This window comes from Giraffa tippelskirchi, chromosome 12 (genome assembly GCF_054371585.1).
Source record: "Giraffa tippelskirchi isolate mGirTip1 chromosome 12, T2T-mGirTip1v1.2.pri, whole genome shotgun sequence".
Lineage (NCBI taxonomy): Eukaryota > Metazoa > Chordata > Mammalia > Artiodactyla > Giraffidae > Giraffa > Giraffa tippelskirchi.
In genome coordinates, this window is record NC_137286.1 from 66687439 (window position 1) to 66703025 (window position 15587).

Below are 15587 nucleotides of genomic sequence, written 5' to 3' on the forward strand. Positions count from 1 at the left end.
GTCTCCATCTCCATTCATGTCATGCCCTGCAGTTTCCAATTCCCTGTTCCTGAGTGGTTTTGGAGACCTTGTGGGAAGTTTGGTTGCATCGGAGTTTGCGTTTCCACCTTGAGTAGATTCACACTGTTCTGCCCTCAGGGACACTGTCAAGGGGGAGTGAGGAGCAGCCTGCACTTCCAGCAGTGACCACACGGTGGGGCGAGTGCTGCTCTCCCCTCTGGGAGCCCCAGGCCACAGGCATCCCAGTGAGGAGCCAGCTCTGTGCTCAGCTGAAAGGAGTTAGTCTCTCAGGAGCCTCTGATCCCTTGCCTTTGGATCACCCAGGGTGGGCATTTGCTGTGACAGAAAAAAATTGCCCTGAATTCCATGGACGGAAGAGCCTGGCTGTGTAGAGTTCGTGAGTTGCCGTGAATCAGACACAACTGAGGACACAAAAATTCAATAGACTAAAACACTTTTTGGGGGTGGGGGGAGTGAAAGGGGGTGATGTGGGGTTTTTTGTCTTATATAATAGCCGAGGGAAATCTAGTTTAAACCTAAATTCACATAGATGGGAAAGGTATAGCTCTCCGTCACCCTATTAAAAAAAAAAAAAAAACGTCTTAACTTTTCTGAAAGCTTATTTAGTAGCTTCCTTGAGCAGTTCATTGTGAAGGATTTTTTTTTTTTTTCTGTGACATTGGCCTCATTAAAAAGTACGGTTTGCCTTTACTGGATAATTTTGTTCATTGGTTTGTTAGGGAATCTTGGTAATATTTGAGTTTCCTGGGGAGTATGGTCACATGACCTGGCCCTGGCCAATCGGTGCGTTCCACCTCCCTGGCCACTGTGATTGGCTCCGGACTGGGGCAGTGCCCAATCGGGGCCCGGGGCCGGGCCTCACGTTGGAAGCCAGGGGAAGACGAGCTCTCGTTCTGCTGGGGTAGGGGAAGGGGTGGGGCCGGGGGAGGTCAGGCTCCAGCAGTGGGAGGGGCTTGAGGTCCGCCTGCGGCAGTTGGTGACCTTCCTGCTCCCCTCAGGGCAGAGCCGCCGGCCTGAGAATGAGGGCGCTGCTGAGCCCAGGGGCTGGGATGGCCCGCTGCTGCTGTGGTCCCAGAGCTCCACCCGAGACCTGAGGGAGGCCGTCTGCCCGTGAGTCCTCTCCCGCTTGTCTGTCAGCTTGTTTGAACCATGCTGGGTTTTCTGCCCAGCTGGCTAAGGGGAGTCCCTGGAAATGCAAGGGTGTGGGTTTTGGCAGACTTCAGGGAAGACATGCCAGATGAGCCTGGGAGACTCCAGCTTAATCTGGATTCAGGAGATATCTCTTCGGGCCAGCTAGTAATTGTAGGATAAGCCTAATGAGTCTTCACAGGATGAAGAGAGTAACGTGCCAAGGTAGCAATCGATGTCCTCATTCGAGAGGATGAAGCTGGTGCTCAGAGAAGGGGGGAACTTGGCCAGAGCAAGGAGGTGTGCACCCAGACAGAACCCCCAGATCCGGCCATTTGAGCTCAGGGAGGCCACTGGTGTGGCTTGTCCCTGTAGCAGGCGCCGAGGCACGCAGCCCACCCTGATTCCTGCGGGGGCCTGACTTGGGAAGTGCCATCTGGTAGCTTTGAGACTCACCAAACCAAATTGCACTGGAGAGAGGAAGGACACCTTCCTTCATCCACCCCCCACCCCCGCCGGATTCCCACATACCCTGACCCCTTTCTCTTGATTTCGGAGCCATTTCCAGAGTCCCGCTCATATGACCTCATTCGAAGTGCACTGTGGACGAGCTGCCATCTGCAGCTGCTACCACAGCAGCCAAGGGCTTTAGCTCCCGAGTACCTCCCTTCCTTTGGAACTTGGGGGCCCTCTACTCCCCACTTGCACACCACAGACCTTTGCTGAGGATTGTGGGGACCCTCACTCAGTTTGCAGCACGTTGTAGCCATCCCTGTCCTCTCAATACCTCCCTTGCCACTCAGCTTGTGAGCCCCTTTGGAGCAGCGTGGCCCACCTGGCTGCAACGGAAGAGACACAGCTGACAGTGAAACAACAGCTTAGATCTGACAGCCGGAAAGCTCTGTCAAAAGGGACCTCCCTCTTCACACCGTAGAGGCTGTAGGAGCCGCCAGGCTTTCGGAACCAGTGCTGGGGCCAAAATGACCCCACAGCCGTTTTCCTTCCTGGGGAGGGTTCTGGCTCGAGTGGGAATGGCTCAAGTCTCCTAAGGTTCTGAAAGCCCACTGTGTGCAGATTCACGGTACACAGAGAGGAGAAGGTGGAGTCCTGCCCTGGAGGTGGTCACAGCTCACGGATGAGCCAGGCAGGCAGGCAGGCAGGCAGGCAGGGCATGAGAACACCTGAGCTGCCTTCATGAGTGAATGGTGTGGGAGCAGAGGAAGAGAAGCCGGTCTGCTCCCTCATGTGGTGCCCAGGGCAGGTTGTCCCCAGAGGAAACCCTTACGACGGTGAGGACTCTCACTGCTGTTTCCCAAGGGGTTCCGTCGGTGCGTGTCTTCCCCGGAGCGGTCAGGCCGTCTCTAAAGTACACTGGCCATGGGCATTGCCTCTCCTTGGAACTTCCCACGTGTTTCTCTTTTTTATGGAACAGTGATTTTTCTAGAGGGGTTCTGGGCCACAAGGTTGTTGGGTCATTTTCTAGCCTTCTGTCGTGAAGAACGCTTTCCTGGGCGTTGGGGTGGTTTGTTGTTCCAGCTCCCTTTCTTAGCTTCTTTTGGGAGCTGGTGCAACAAGAGGAGCTCAGCCTCTGCCTTCTGGCTGAGATGTCACCCTTCAAACAGCAATGCCTGCCTGGAGATAATGATGGCATTTGCCAAAAGGGCTTCGTTTGGCACATGATATCTTGAAAGGACGTACACCGTCCTGTCAGCTATCAAAGGCTAGTTCAAATGACATAAAAATGAGAACTCTCCAATGGAGTCTTACAGTAGGTGGAGAGTCCGAAAGAAACTCCTTCAGTCATTTCACTGAGAGTCATTGATTGGGGACACCAAGAATATAGGAAGGAATGCAGAAAGAAAAGATGAAATTGTGTTCAGGATCGGGGGGAGGGATGAACAGGGCGTGCTTGCCTTGAATCCAGGCTTTGTTGGGGGGTGGGGCATAAAGATCAAACGGGTCTGAAACCACAAAGTGGTGATGGTAACACAGTATCACCAGAGTTACACAACAGTGTTCCCAAATTGCAACAATGATGAAAAAGTTTACTAACTTAACCAACAAGTTCCCAACTTAACCAACAAAAATACAGGAAACCATACAAAAAATAAAACATCACCAGAAAGGTGGAAACAAACCAAATGCAAAGCAGTTCAGGGGAAAGGAACTCCATGTCCCCTGGGGGCAGACCGAGTTGACAGCGTCCACGGTGAGCCGACAGGGATGGAGGCGGCAGAGCCGACCGCTCCCCTGGACGTGGTGTTTCCGGCAAGGGCTCTGGGTCTCTGTCCAGAGCGGGGGCTCGTTCTTCCTGCAGGGGTGGGTGAGTCATCGTCGGCGTCTGGGTGTTGCGCGGGAGCCAGGGCAGGCTCTCCCTGCCGAGGCGGTGACTCCTCCTCTGCCTCGGGTTCTCCTGCCAAAGCCCGAGCAGGTACAGGTGCACGTGGAGGTGGAGGTTCTGGCTGAGGGGGTGGGACATCAGTGCCTGGGGCTGGGGGTCCTGCAGGCACGGAGATCCGATCTGCCCGGTGTGCTGGCCAGAACCCAGCTGGCCTGGTGTCTCTGCGAGGGCAAGTCTCGGTTCTCCATCTGCCCTCGGTGGATCCCTGGGTCCTGCACCTGGAGCCACCACCTCTGTAGGGACAGGTCTGGGAAGTGGAGCCTGGTTCCAGTTGGAGGCCAGTGCTAGAGCTGGGGGAGAAGCAAAGTTTGCCCACAGGCCAGCCTTGGCATGTGCGTATCCCGGGACAGAAAGCTTCCAAGAGATTCCCAAAGAATACCCAGGGTCGGATGTCTTTTGGGACTGAAGTGTGCAAGAAGGGGGTGGGGGTGTGAGGCCAGCGCTTGCTGCAGGCCCAGCAGCATCTTTCGGGGACTCGTCCCTGTGTAGCTCAGCACCCCCTCCCCACACACTCCCGTGCACCAGCCCCAGCGTCCTCACCTCTGTGCTCTGGCGTGCTGGGCTCCAGGTCCTCCTGCTGCCTCAGAGGCTGGGGTTCTCGGGACTCTGGGTCGGAGCCGGGTGTGCTGAGCTCCGTGGCAGCCTCAGACTGGGCCGCCGGGTGTATCCTGTGTGGTGTCTCGGCAGCAGGCCTTCCCCGCCTCCGCTTCGCCCCCGGTGGGGCTGATGCCTCCGTGGGCACGCTCACCTGGAGCCTGCACTGGGCCTCAGGGGCGGGGGGGTGGTGCTCCGACCCCTCCCTCCGGGAGGTGGACGGGGTGTCCCCGTCCTCGGCCTCATCACGTGGGAAGCTCTGCAACGACAGTGACCGTCAGCCAGCCATGCTGGGACTTTTCCGAGCTGGGCCTGGCCAGTGGAGCCGCTGCTTCTGCCTGCTCGAACTTCTCTTCCCAGAAGGGTCAGAGACGTGTGTCTGCTCAGATCCCCACCCGGGAGGAAAGAGACCCACCTGAGGGTGTGAGGCCAGCCTGGGCGGCCGGCGCTGCCCGCACTCTCCCCATCCCAGCCAGCCTGCTCTCCCCTGGGGTGTGGACACAACTTGCCCGCAGGCTTCTGACCCCACATCCGCCTGGGCTTCCTTGAGGGAGACACACCCCGAGAAACCCGCATCCACACACACAGGCAAAGGACCCGGTGTTTCCGGGTGGCATGGGAGAGGTGGGCTGGCCCGGCCTGGGGCTCCCCGTGTTACCTTTCTGTTTCTCCGGGCAAAGGGCCAGAGGCCTCTCGGGGGTGCCCTGAGCCAACGTCGACAGGGTGCCCACGCACACTGCCTGTGAGCTCTCCTGAGGCCCCGGCCTCTGGGCAGGGGCAAACAGCAGAACATCCTGGCAGCAAGTGATCTGGCTGGGGGCTCCTCTCCGCTCTGGAGGCCTGGATACACGGGTTGCGGGTTCTGTTGGGTTCTGTTGCCGGCAGGTGACATCATTTCCTGGGGTTCGTGCTGAGGTCCCTTCCCCAAAACTTCCCAAGGGAATCTCTGTGTTTCTGACTGCTCGACCACCCCCCTTAGGCCATGTGCAGGCACAGTGACAGCCACACAGCCCAGCCCACAGCCCTGGGGAGGCCTGGGTGCAGCCAGGGCCTGAGCTCCGAGGACCCCGCTGCTCTCAGACCAGGCTCCTTCTTCTCATAAGTGGTGTGGCCCTGGACAAGCGTATGCCCCTCAGGGTTTCCCCAGTCTCTCCATCTGGAGAGTGGGGGTCATTCTCCCATCTGCTTCCTAGGTCTGTCGGCCTACGAGCAGCTCCATGCCTTTCCACCTGGGGCCGATATCACGTGGAGCTTGTGCGCTGAGACTTCAGAAAGAAAGACTCCATCCAGGGCTGACACAGCACAGAATGGGGCAGAACGAGGCCTGGATGCGCCGTGGTACCCAGGAAAAGGCACTCCCCCTCCTGAGTGTTTTGAGACCCCGCATCCAAGTTGGAGGCGCGAAAGGAAGACTCGAAGGTCTCCCTCTCTTATAGAAAAGAGTAGCCAACTTTCTGGTCCTCTGTTTCCATTGAGATTCTGTTCAAGTGTCCCAGCTCGGCTTCTGCGGGTGGCTGAGCTTCTAATGGCTCCCTGCGTTCTTGTCTTTTCCTCTCCAAACCTTCCGTCCTTTTCCCCCTTCTGGGGTGGATGGGCGCTGTCATTGCTTCTACCTTCGAGACAGATTGATGAAAAGTCTGGACCGTCGACTCCTTTCCTCTCTTTGGTTCCGTGTCTCTCTCTGTCTGTGTCCCTCTCTTTTCCCTTCTCGATTCAGTCTGTGTCTTCCTCTTTCTCTCTCGTGTGTGGATGGATGGATGCTAGGAATGCACATGTATATGATTAGATGAGGGTTATGTTTTAGGGATAGGTTAGAGGGAGAGAAAGGCTTTAGGTCGGAGTTGGTCATGGGGGAAGGGTCAAGGGTGGTGGTGGTGTTTCTTGGAATCTGAGTGCTGTGCATTCTTCGTCTCTTTCCATATGAACCCCTTCTCAGATACACCACTTGCAAGGAGTCTCTCATGTTCCGTTTCCCATCTTTTGCATTTCTGAATGCTTAGCTTCTCTGTTGTGAAGAGGTTCCATTGGATGGAAACCCATTGGCGTACTTCGTTTTCCTCTTTCCCTTACTTGAAGAGACCCATTTCTACCTCCGCCCAGCAAATGGCAAGGAGACTCTGATGTTAAGGAGCCTTTGACCTACGCTTCTTTCTAGCTGTCTCATGACATCAGTCTTTAGGGTGAGGTTTTTCCCCGATATTGAGGTGGTGTGAGATCAAAACCAATAGCGTTCTTCAGATGTAGCTGTCTGGTTTTCCCATGGACATTTATTGAAGAGGCTTTCTCGTTCCCATTTGGATATTCTCCCCTTTTGTGTCAGAGATGAGTTGACCATGGATGCCGGGGTTTGTTTCTGGACCCTCAACTTTATTCCATCGATCTGGATCTGTGTGTGTTGTTGTATTCCCAATAGCATACTGTCCTGCTGCTGCCGCTGCGCCTAAGTCATTTCAGTCGTGTCTGACTCTGCGCGACCCCATGGCCTGCAGCCTACCAGGCTCCTCCGTCCAGGGCGTTTTCCAGGCAAGAGTACTGGAGTGGGTCGCCATCGCCTTCTCCGATACTCTCCTGAGGATCCTAGTTTGGTCGTCTAATTTCCTTTCACACAACCTTGGATGTCCGTATCGGGGCTTTTTCGTCGGATTGTATTGACAATTTAGGCTCTTTTCTGTTTCCGTACCCCTTTTGCAATTCTTTGTTCGGTGCGAAAATGCATTGGCATTTTGGGAGGAATAGCATCGAAGCTGTGGATTGCCTTGTGGGGCTGTGACATCATTTTCCCAATAGGAATTCTTTCAAGCCCTGAGCACAGCTTCTCTTTCCAGTGGTTGGTGTGGGCTTGATCTTCCTTCTTCCGTCTCTCGCCGTTTTGTGAGAACAGGTCCTTCCTTCCCTTCTGGGTTAGATGGACTCGTGGGTATCACTTCAGTGAATGGCATTGTCAGTGGGGGTGATAATTCCCTTCTCATTGGAAGACTTTGCTGTGAGTATTAGAAATGCAAGTGATTTCTCTTCCCCTTCCTCCCTGTCCATCTCTCAGAGCCACCGGGAAACAGAGGCCTCATCCAGGGTCACACAGGCCTGAGGGAGTGCAACTAGACTGTTGTTTCTTCAGGCCCTCAGTGCTGGACATCATCCGGGATACTCTGTGTGTGTCTTCCTCAGTCTGGTGTCCCTTCAGACCTTTCCCTAGTTTTCACAGGCTTGTCGTGTTGGTGTTCTTTGACTGTTTGGAGACACATCCTTGAGAAGCTTTGTGTTTCCACTCATTCGTCTCGCGATGTATGACCTGTCTTTTGCTTTTGTAATGAGGTCTTTCCCACAGTAGATATCTTTGATTTTGCAAAGTCCACTGTATTCTCTGGGTTGTTTTGTGGGCTGCCTTTTTGTTTTGTGTGTGAAGACTCAAAGCACGTGTCCGGTTTCTGCTCATTGTTCTTCTAGATTTGTGACAAGTTTTCATGGAAACTTTGTCTAGGGATAACTGGAAGTGAACTCGGTGTAAGGTGTCAAGTCTCCATCTCCATTCATGTCATGCCCTGCAGTTTCCAATTCCCTGTTCCTGAGTGGTTTTGGAGACCTTGTGGGAAGTTTGGTTGCATCGGAGTTTGCGTTTCCACCTTGAGTAGATTCACACTGTTCTGCCCTCAGGGACACTGTCAAGGGGGAGTGAGGAGCAGCCTGCACTTCCAGCAGTGACCACACGGTGGGGCGAGTGCTGCTCTCCCCTCTGGGAGCCCCAGGCCACAGGCATCCCAGTGAGGAGCCAGCTCTGTGCTCAGCTGAAAGGAGTTAGTCTCTCAGGAGCCTCTGAGCCCTTGCCTTTGGATCACCCAGGGTGGGCATTTGCTGTGACAGAAAAAAATTGCCCTGAATTCCATGGACGGAAGAGCCTGGCTGTGTAGAGTTCGTGAGTTGCCGTGAATCAGACACAACTGAGGACACAAAAATTCAATAGACTAAAACACTTTTTGGGGGTGGGGGGAGTGAAAGGGGGTGATGTGGGGTTTTTTGTCTTATATAATAGCCGAGGGAAATCTAGTTTAAACCTAAATTCACATAGATGGGAAAGGTATAGCTCTCCGTCACCCTATTAAAAAAAAAAAAAAACGTCTTAACTTTTCTGAAAGCTTATTTAGTAGCTTCCTTGAGCAGTTCATTGTGAAGGATTTTTTTTTTTTTCTGTGACATTGGCCTCATTAAAAAGTACGGTTTGCCTTTACTGGATAATTTTGTTCATTGGTTTGTTAGGGAATCTTGGTAATATTTGAGTTTCCTGGGGAGTATGGTCACATGACCTGGCCCTGGCCAATCGGTGCGTTCCACCTCCCTGGCCACTGTGATTGGCTCCGGACTGGGGCAGTGCCCAATCGGGGCCCGGGGCCGGGCCTCACGTTGGAAGCCAGGGGAAGACGAGCTCTCGTTCTGCTGGGGTAGGGGAAGGGGTGGGGCCGGGGGAGGTCAGGCTCCAGCAGTGGGAGGGGCTTGAGGTCCGCCTGCGGCAGTTGGTGACCTTCCTGCTCCCCTCAGGGCAGAGCCGCCGGCCTGAGAATGAGGGCGCTGCTGAGCCCAGGGGCTGGGATGGCCCGCTGCTGCTGTGGTCCCAGAGCTCCACCCGAGACCTGAGGGAGGCCGTCTGCCCGTGAGTCCTCTCCCGCTTGTCTGTCAGCTTGTTTGAACCATGCTGGGTTTTCTGCCCAGCTGGCTAAGGGGAGTCCCTGGAAATGCAAGGGTGTGGGTTTTGGCAGACTTCAGGGAAGACATGCCAGATGAGCCTGGGAGACTCCAGCTTAATCTGGATTCAGGAGATATCTCTTCGGGCCAGCTAGTAATTGTAGGATAAGCCTAATGAGTCTTCACAGGATGAAGAGAGTAACGTGCCAAGGTAGCAATCGATGTCCTCATTCGAGAGGATGAAGCTGGTGCTCAGAGAAGGGGGGAACTTGGCCAGAGCAAGGAGGTGTGCACCCAGACAGAACCCCCAGATCTGGCCATTTGAGCTCAGGGAGGCCACTGGTGTGGCTTGTCCCTGTAGCAGGCGCCGAGGCACGCAGCCCACCCTGATTCCTGCGGGGGCCTGACTTGGGAAGTGCCATCTGGTAGCTTTGAGACTCACCAAACCAAATTGCACTGGAGAGAGGAAGGACACCTTCCTTCATCCACCCCCCACCCCCGCCGGATTCCCACATACCCTGACCCCTTTCTCTTGATTTCGGAGCCATTTCCAGAGTCCCGCTCATATGACCTCATTCGAAGTGCACTGTGGACGAGCTGCCATCTGCAGCTGCTACCACAGCAGCCAAGGGCTTTAGCTCCCGAGTACCTCCCTTCCTTTGGAACTTGGGGGCCCTCTACTCCCCACTTGCACACCACAGACCTTTGCTGAGGATTGTGGGGACCCTCACTCAGTTTGCAGCACGTTGTAGCCATCCCTGTCCTCTCAATACCTCCCTTGCCACTCAGCTTGTGAGCCCCTTTGGAGCAGCGTGGCCCACCTGGCTGCAACGGAAGAGACACAGCTGACAGTGAAACAACAGCTTAGATCTGACAGCCGGAAAGCTCTGTCAAAAGGGACCTCCCTCTTCACACCGTAGAGGCTGTAGGAGCCGCCAGGCTTTCGGAACCAGTGCTGGGGCCAAAATGACCCCACAGCCGTTTTCCTTCCTGGGGAGGGTTCTGGCTCGAGTGGGAATGGCTCAAGTCTCCTAAGGTTCTGAAAGCCCACTGTGTGCAGATTCACGGTACACAGAGAGGAGAAGGTGGAGTCCTGCCCTGGAGGTGGTCACAGCTCACGGATGAGCCAGGCAGGCAGGCAGGCAGGCAGGCAGGGCATGAGAACACCTGAGCTGCCTTCATGAGTGAATGGTGTGGGAGCAGAGGAAGAGAAGCCGGTCTGCTCCCTCATGTGGTGCCCAGGGCAGGTTGTCCCCAGAGGAAACCCTTACGACGGTGAGGACTCTCACTGCTGTTTCCCAAGGGGTTCCGTCGGTGCGTGTCTTCCCCGGAGCGGTCAGGCCGTCTCTAAAGTACACTGGCCATGGGCATTGCCTCTCCTTGGAACTTCCCACGTGTTTCTCTTTTTTATGGAACAGTGATTTTTCTAGAGGGGTTCTGGGCCACAAGGTTGTTGGGTCATTTTCTAGCCTTCTGTCGTGAAGAACGCTTTCCTGGGCGTTGGGGTGGTTTGTTGTTCCAGCTCCCTTTCTTGGCTTCTTTTGGGAGCTGGTGCAACAAGAGGAGCTCAGCCTCTGCCTTCTGGCTGAGATGTCACCCTTCAAACAGCAATGCCTGCCTGGAGATAATGATGGCATTTGCCAAAAGGGCTTCGTTTGGCACATGATATCTTGAAAGGACGTACACCGTCCTGTCAGCTATCAAAGGCTAGTTCAAATGACATAAAAATGAGAACTCTCCAATGGAGTCTTACAGTAGGTGGAGAGTCCGAAAGAAACTCCTTCAGTCATTTCACTGAGAGTCATTGATTGGGGACACCAAGAATATAGGAAGGAATGCAGAAAGAAAAGATGAAATTGTGTTCAGGATCGGGGGGAGGGATGAACAGGGCGTGCTTGCCTTGAATCCAGGCTTTGTTGGGGGGTGGGGCATAAAGATCAAACGGGTCTGAAACCACAAAGTGGTGATGGTAACACAGTATCACCAGAGTTACACAACAGTGTTCCCAAATTGCAACAATGATGAAAAAGTTTACTAACTTAACCAACAAGTTCCCAACTTAACCAACAAAAATACAGGAAACCATACAAAAAATAAAACATCACCAGAAAGGTGGAAACAAACCAAATGCAAAGCAGTTCAGGGGAAAGGAACTCCATGTCCCCTGGGGGCAGACCGAGTTGACAGCGTCCACGGTGAGCCGACAGGGATGGAGGCGGCAGAGCCGACCGCTCCCCTGGACGTGGTGTTTCCGGCAAGGGCTCTGGGTCTCTGTCCAGAGCGGGGGCTCGTTCTTCCTGCAGGGGTGGGTGAGTCATCGTCGGCGTCTGGGTGTTGCGCGGGAGCCAGGGCAGGCTCTCCCTGCCGAGGCGGTGACTCCTCCTCTGCCTCGGGTTCTCCTGCCAAAGCCCGAGCAGGTACAGGTGCACGTGGAGGTGGAGGTTCTGGCTGAGGGGGTGGGACATCAGTGCCTGGGGCTGGGGGTCCTGCAGGCACGGAGATCCGATCTGCCCGGTGTGCTGGCCAGAACCCAGCTGGCCTGGTGTCTCTGCGAGGGCAAGTCTCGGTTCTCCATCTGCCCTCGGTGGATCCCTGGGTCCTGCACCTGGAGCCACCACCTCTGTAGGGACAGGTCTGGGAAGTGGAGCCTGGTTCCAGTTGGAGGCCAGTGCTAGAGCTGGGGGAGAAGCAAAGTTTGCCCACAGGCCAGCCTTGGCATGTGCGTATCCCGGGACAGAAAGCTTCCAAGAGATTCCCAAAGAATACCCAGGGTCGGATGTCTTTTGGGACTGAAGTGTGCAAGAAGGGGGTGGGGGTGTGAGGCCAGCGCTTGCTGCAGGCCCAGCAGCATCTTTCGGGGACTCGTCCCTGTGTAGCTCAGCACCCCCTCCCCACACACTCCCGTGCACCAGCCCCAGCGTCCTCACCTCTGTGCTCTGGCGTGCTGGGCTCCAGGTCCTCCTGCTGCCTCAGAGGCTGGGGTTCTCGGGACTCTGGGTCGGAGCCGGGTGTGCTGAGCTCCGTGGCAGCCTCAGACTGGGCCGCCGGGTGTATCCTGTGTGGTGTCTCGGCAGCAGGCCTTCCCCGCCTCCGCTTCGCCCCCGGTGGGGCTGATGCCTCCGTGGGCACGCTCACCTGGAGCCTGCACTGGGCCTCAGGGGCGGGGGGGTGGTGCTCCGACCCCTCCCTCCGGGAGGTGGACGGGGTGTCCCCGTCCTCGGCCTCATCACGTGGGAAGCTCTGCAACGACAGTGACCGTCAGCCAGCCATGCTGGGACTTTTCCGAGCTGGGCCTGGCCAGTGGAGCCGCTGCTTCTGCCTGCTCGAACTTCTCTTCCCAGAAGGGTCAGAGACGTGTGTCTGCTCAGATCCCCACCCGGGAGGAAAGAGACCCACCTGAGGGTGTGAGGCCAGCCTGGGCGGCCGGCGCTGCCCGCACTCTCCCCATCCCAGCCAGCCTGCTCTCCCCTGGGGTGTGGACACAACTTGCCCGCAGGCTTCTGACCCCACATCCGCCTGGGCTTCCTTGAGGGAGACACACCCCGAGAAACCCGCATCCACACACACAGGCAAAGGACCCGGTGTTTCCGGGTGGCATGGGAGAGGTGGGCTGGCCCGGCCTGGGGCTCCCCGTGTTACCTTTCTGTTTCTCCGGGCAAAGGGCCAGAGGCCTCTCGGGGGTGCCCTGAGCCAACGTCGACAGGGTGCCCACGCACACTGCCTGTGAGCTCTCCTGAGGCCCCGGCCTCTGGGCAGGGGCAAACAGCAGAACATCCTGGCAGCAAGTGATCTGGCTGGGGGCTCCTCTCCGCTCTGGAGGCCTGGATACACGGGTTGCGGGTTCTGTTGGGTTCTGTTGCCGGCAGGTGACATCATTTCCTGGGGTTCGTGCTGAGGTCCCTTCCCCAAAACTTCCCAAGGGAATCTCTGGGTTTCTGACTGCTCGACCACCCCCCTTAGGCCATGTGCAGGCACAGTGACAGCCACACAGCCCAGCCCACAGCCCTGGGGAGGCCTGGGTGCAGCCAGGGCCTGAGCTCCGAGGACCCCGCTGCTCTCAGACCAGGCTCCTTCTTCTCATAAGTGGTGTGGCCCTGGACAAGCGTATGCCCCTCAGGGTTTCCCCAGTCTCTCCATCTGGAGAGTGGGGGTCATTCTCCCATCTGCTTCCTAGGTCTGTCGGCCTACGAGCAGCTCCATGCCTTTCCACCTGGGGCCGATATCACGTGGAGCTTGTGCGCTGAGACTTCAGAAAGAAAGACTCCATCCAGGGCTGACACAGCACAGAATGGGGCAGAACGAGGCCTGGATGCGCCGTGGTACCCAGGAAAAGGCACTCCCCCTCCTGAGTGTTTTGAGACCCCGCATCCAAGTTGGAGGCGCGAAAGGAAGACTCGAAGGTCTCCCTCTCTTATAGAAAAGAGTAGCCAACTTTCTGGTCCTCTGTTTCCATTGAGATTCTGTTCAAGTGTCCCAGCTCGGCTTCTGCGGGTGGCTGAGCTTCTAATGGCTCCCTGCGTTCTTGTCTTTTCCTCTCCAAACCTTCCGTCCTTTTCCCCCTTCTGGGGTGGATGGGCGCTGTCATTGCTTCTACCTTCGAGACAGATTGATGAAAAGTCTGGACCGTCGACTCCTTTCCTCTCTTTGGTTCCGTGTCTCTCTCTGTCTGTGTCCCTCTCTTTTCCCTTCTCGATTCAGTCTGTGTCTTCCTCTTTCTCTCTCGTGTGTGGATGGATGGATGCTAGGAATGCACATGTATATGATTAGATGAGGGTTATGTTTTAGGGATAGGTTAGAGGGAGAGAAAGGCTTTAGGTCGGAGTTGGTCATGGGGGAAGGGTCAAGGGTGGTGGTGGTGTTTCTTGGAATCTGAGTGCTGTGCATTCTTCGTCTCTTTCCATATGAACCCCTTCTCAGATACACCACTTGCAAGGAGTCTCTCATGTTCCGTTTCCCATCTTTTGCATTTCTGAATGCTTAGCTTCTCTGTTGTGAAGAGGTTCCATTGGATGGAAACCCATTGGCGTACTTCGTTTTCCTCTTTCCCTTACTTGAAGAGACCCATTTCTACCTCCGCCCAGCAAATGGCAAGGAGACTCTGATGTTAAGGAGCCTTTGACCTACGCTTCTTTCTAGCTGTCTCATGACATCAGTCTTTAGGGTGAGGTTTTTCCCCGATATTGAGGTGGTGTGAGATCAAAACCAATAGCGTTCTTCAGATGTAGCTGTCTGGTTTTCCCATGGACATTTATTGAAGAGGCTTTCTCGTTCCCATTTGGATATTCTCCCCTTTTGTGTCAGAGATGAGTTGACCATGGATGCCGGGGTTTGTTTCTGGACCCTCAACTTTATTCCATCGATCTGGATCTGTGTGTGTTGTTGTATTCCCAATAGCATACTGTCCTGCTGCTGCCGCTGCGCCTAAGTCATTTCAGTCGTGTCTGACTCTGCGCGACCCCATGGCCTGCAGCCTACCAGGCTCCTCCGTCCAGGGCGTTTTCCAGGCAAGAGTACTGGAGTGGGTCGCCATCGCCTTCTCCGATACTCTCCTGAGGATCCTAGTTTGGTCGTCTAATTTCCTTTCACACAACCTTGGATGTCCGTATCGGGGCTTTTTCGTCGGATTGTATTGACAATTTAGGCTCTTTTCTGTTTCCGTACCCCTTTTGCAATTCTTTGTTCGGTGCGAAAATGCATTGGCATTTTGGGAGGAATAGCATCGAAGCTGTGGATTGCCTTGTGGGGCTGTGACATCATTTTCCCAATAGGAATTCTTTCAAGCCCTGAGCACAGCTTCTCTTTCCAGTGGTTGGTGTGGGCTTGATCTTCCTTCTTCCGTCTCTCGCCGTTTTGTGAGAACAGGTCCTTCCTTCCCTTCTGGGTTAGATGGACTCGTGGGTATCACTTCAGTGAATGGCATTGTCAGTGGGGGTGATAATTCCCTTCTCATTGGAAGACTTTGCTGTGAGTATTAGAAATGCAAGTGATTTCTCTTCCCCTTCCTCCCTGTCCATCTCTCAGAGCCACCGGGAAACAGAGGCCTCATCCAGGGTCACACAGGCCTGAGGGAGTGCAACTAGACTGTTGTTTCTTCAGGCCCTCAGTGCTGGACATCATCCGGGATACTCTGTGTGTGTCTTCCTCAGTCTGGTGTCCCTTCAGACCTTTCCCTAGTTTTCACAGGCTTGTCGTGTTGGTGTTCTTTGACTGTTTGGAGACACATCCTTGAGAAGCTTTGTGTTTCCACTCATTCGTCTCGCGATGTATGACCTGTCTTTTGCTTTTGTAATGAGGTCTTTCCCACAGTAGATATCTTTGATTTTGCAAAGTCCACTGTATTCTCTGGGTTGTTTTGTGGGCTGCCTTTTTGTTTTGTGTGTGAAGACTCAAAGCACGTGTCCGGTTTCTGCTCATTGTTCTTCTAGATTTGTGACAAGTTTTCATGGAAACTTTGTCTAGGGATAACTGGAAGTGAACTCGGTGTAAGGTGTCAAGTCTCCATCTCCATTCATGTCATGCCCTGCAGTTTCCAATTCCCTGTTCCTGAGTGGTTTTGGAGACCTTGTGGGAAGTTTGGTTGCATCGGAGTTTGCGTTTCCACCTTGAGTAGATTCACACTGTTCTGCCCTCAGGGACACTGTCAAGGGGGAGTGAGGAGCAGCCTGCACTTCCAGCAGTGACCACACGGTGGGGCGAGTGCTGCTCTCCCCTCTGGGAGCCCCAGGCCACAGGCATCCCAGTGAGGAGCCAGCTCTGTGCTCAGCTGAAA

General features: G+C 55.0%; 1 long non-coding RNA gene across 1 annotated transcript in view; it reads left to right on the top strand.

Annotated features, from left to right (window-relative positions):
- LOC145530008 (uncharacterized) overlaps positions 1–15587 on the top strand; it is an 86257-nt gene that overhangs the window by 67961 nt on the left and 2709 nt on the right. Inside the window, exons 10-11 of the long non-coding RNA XR_014071405.1 lie at positions 1020–1131; positions 8675–8786. This is a non-coding gene — a long non-coding RNA (uncharacterized LOC145530008). The remainder of the gene's footprint in view (positions 1–1019; positions 1132–8674; positions 8787–15587) is intronic.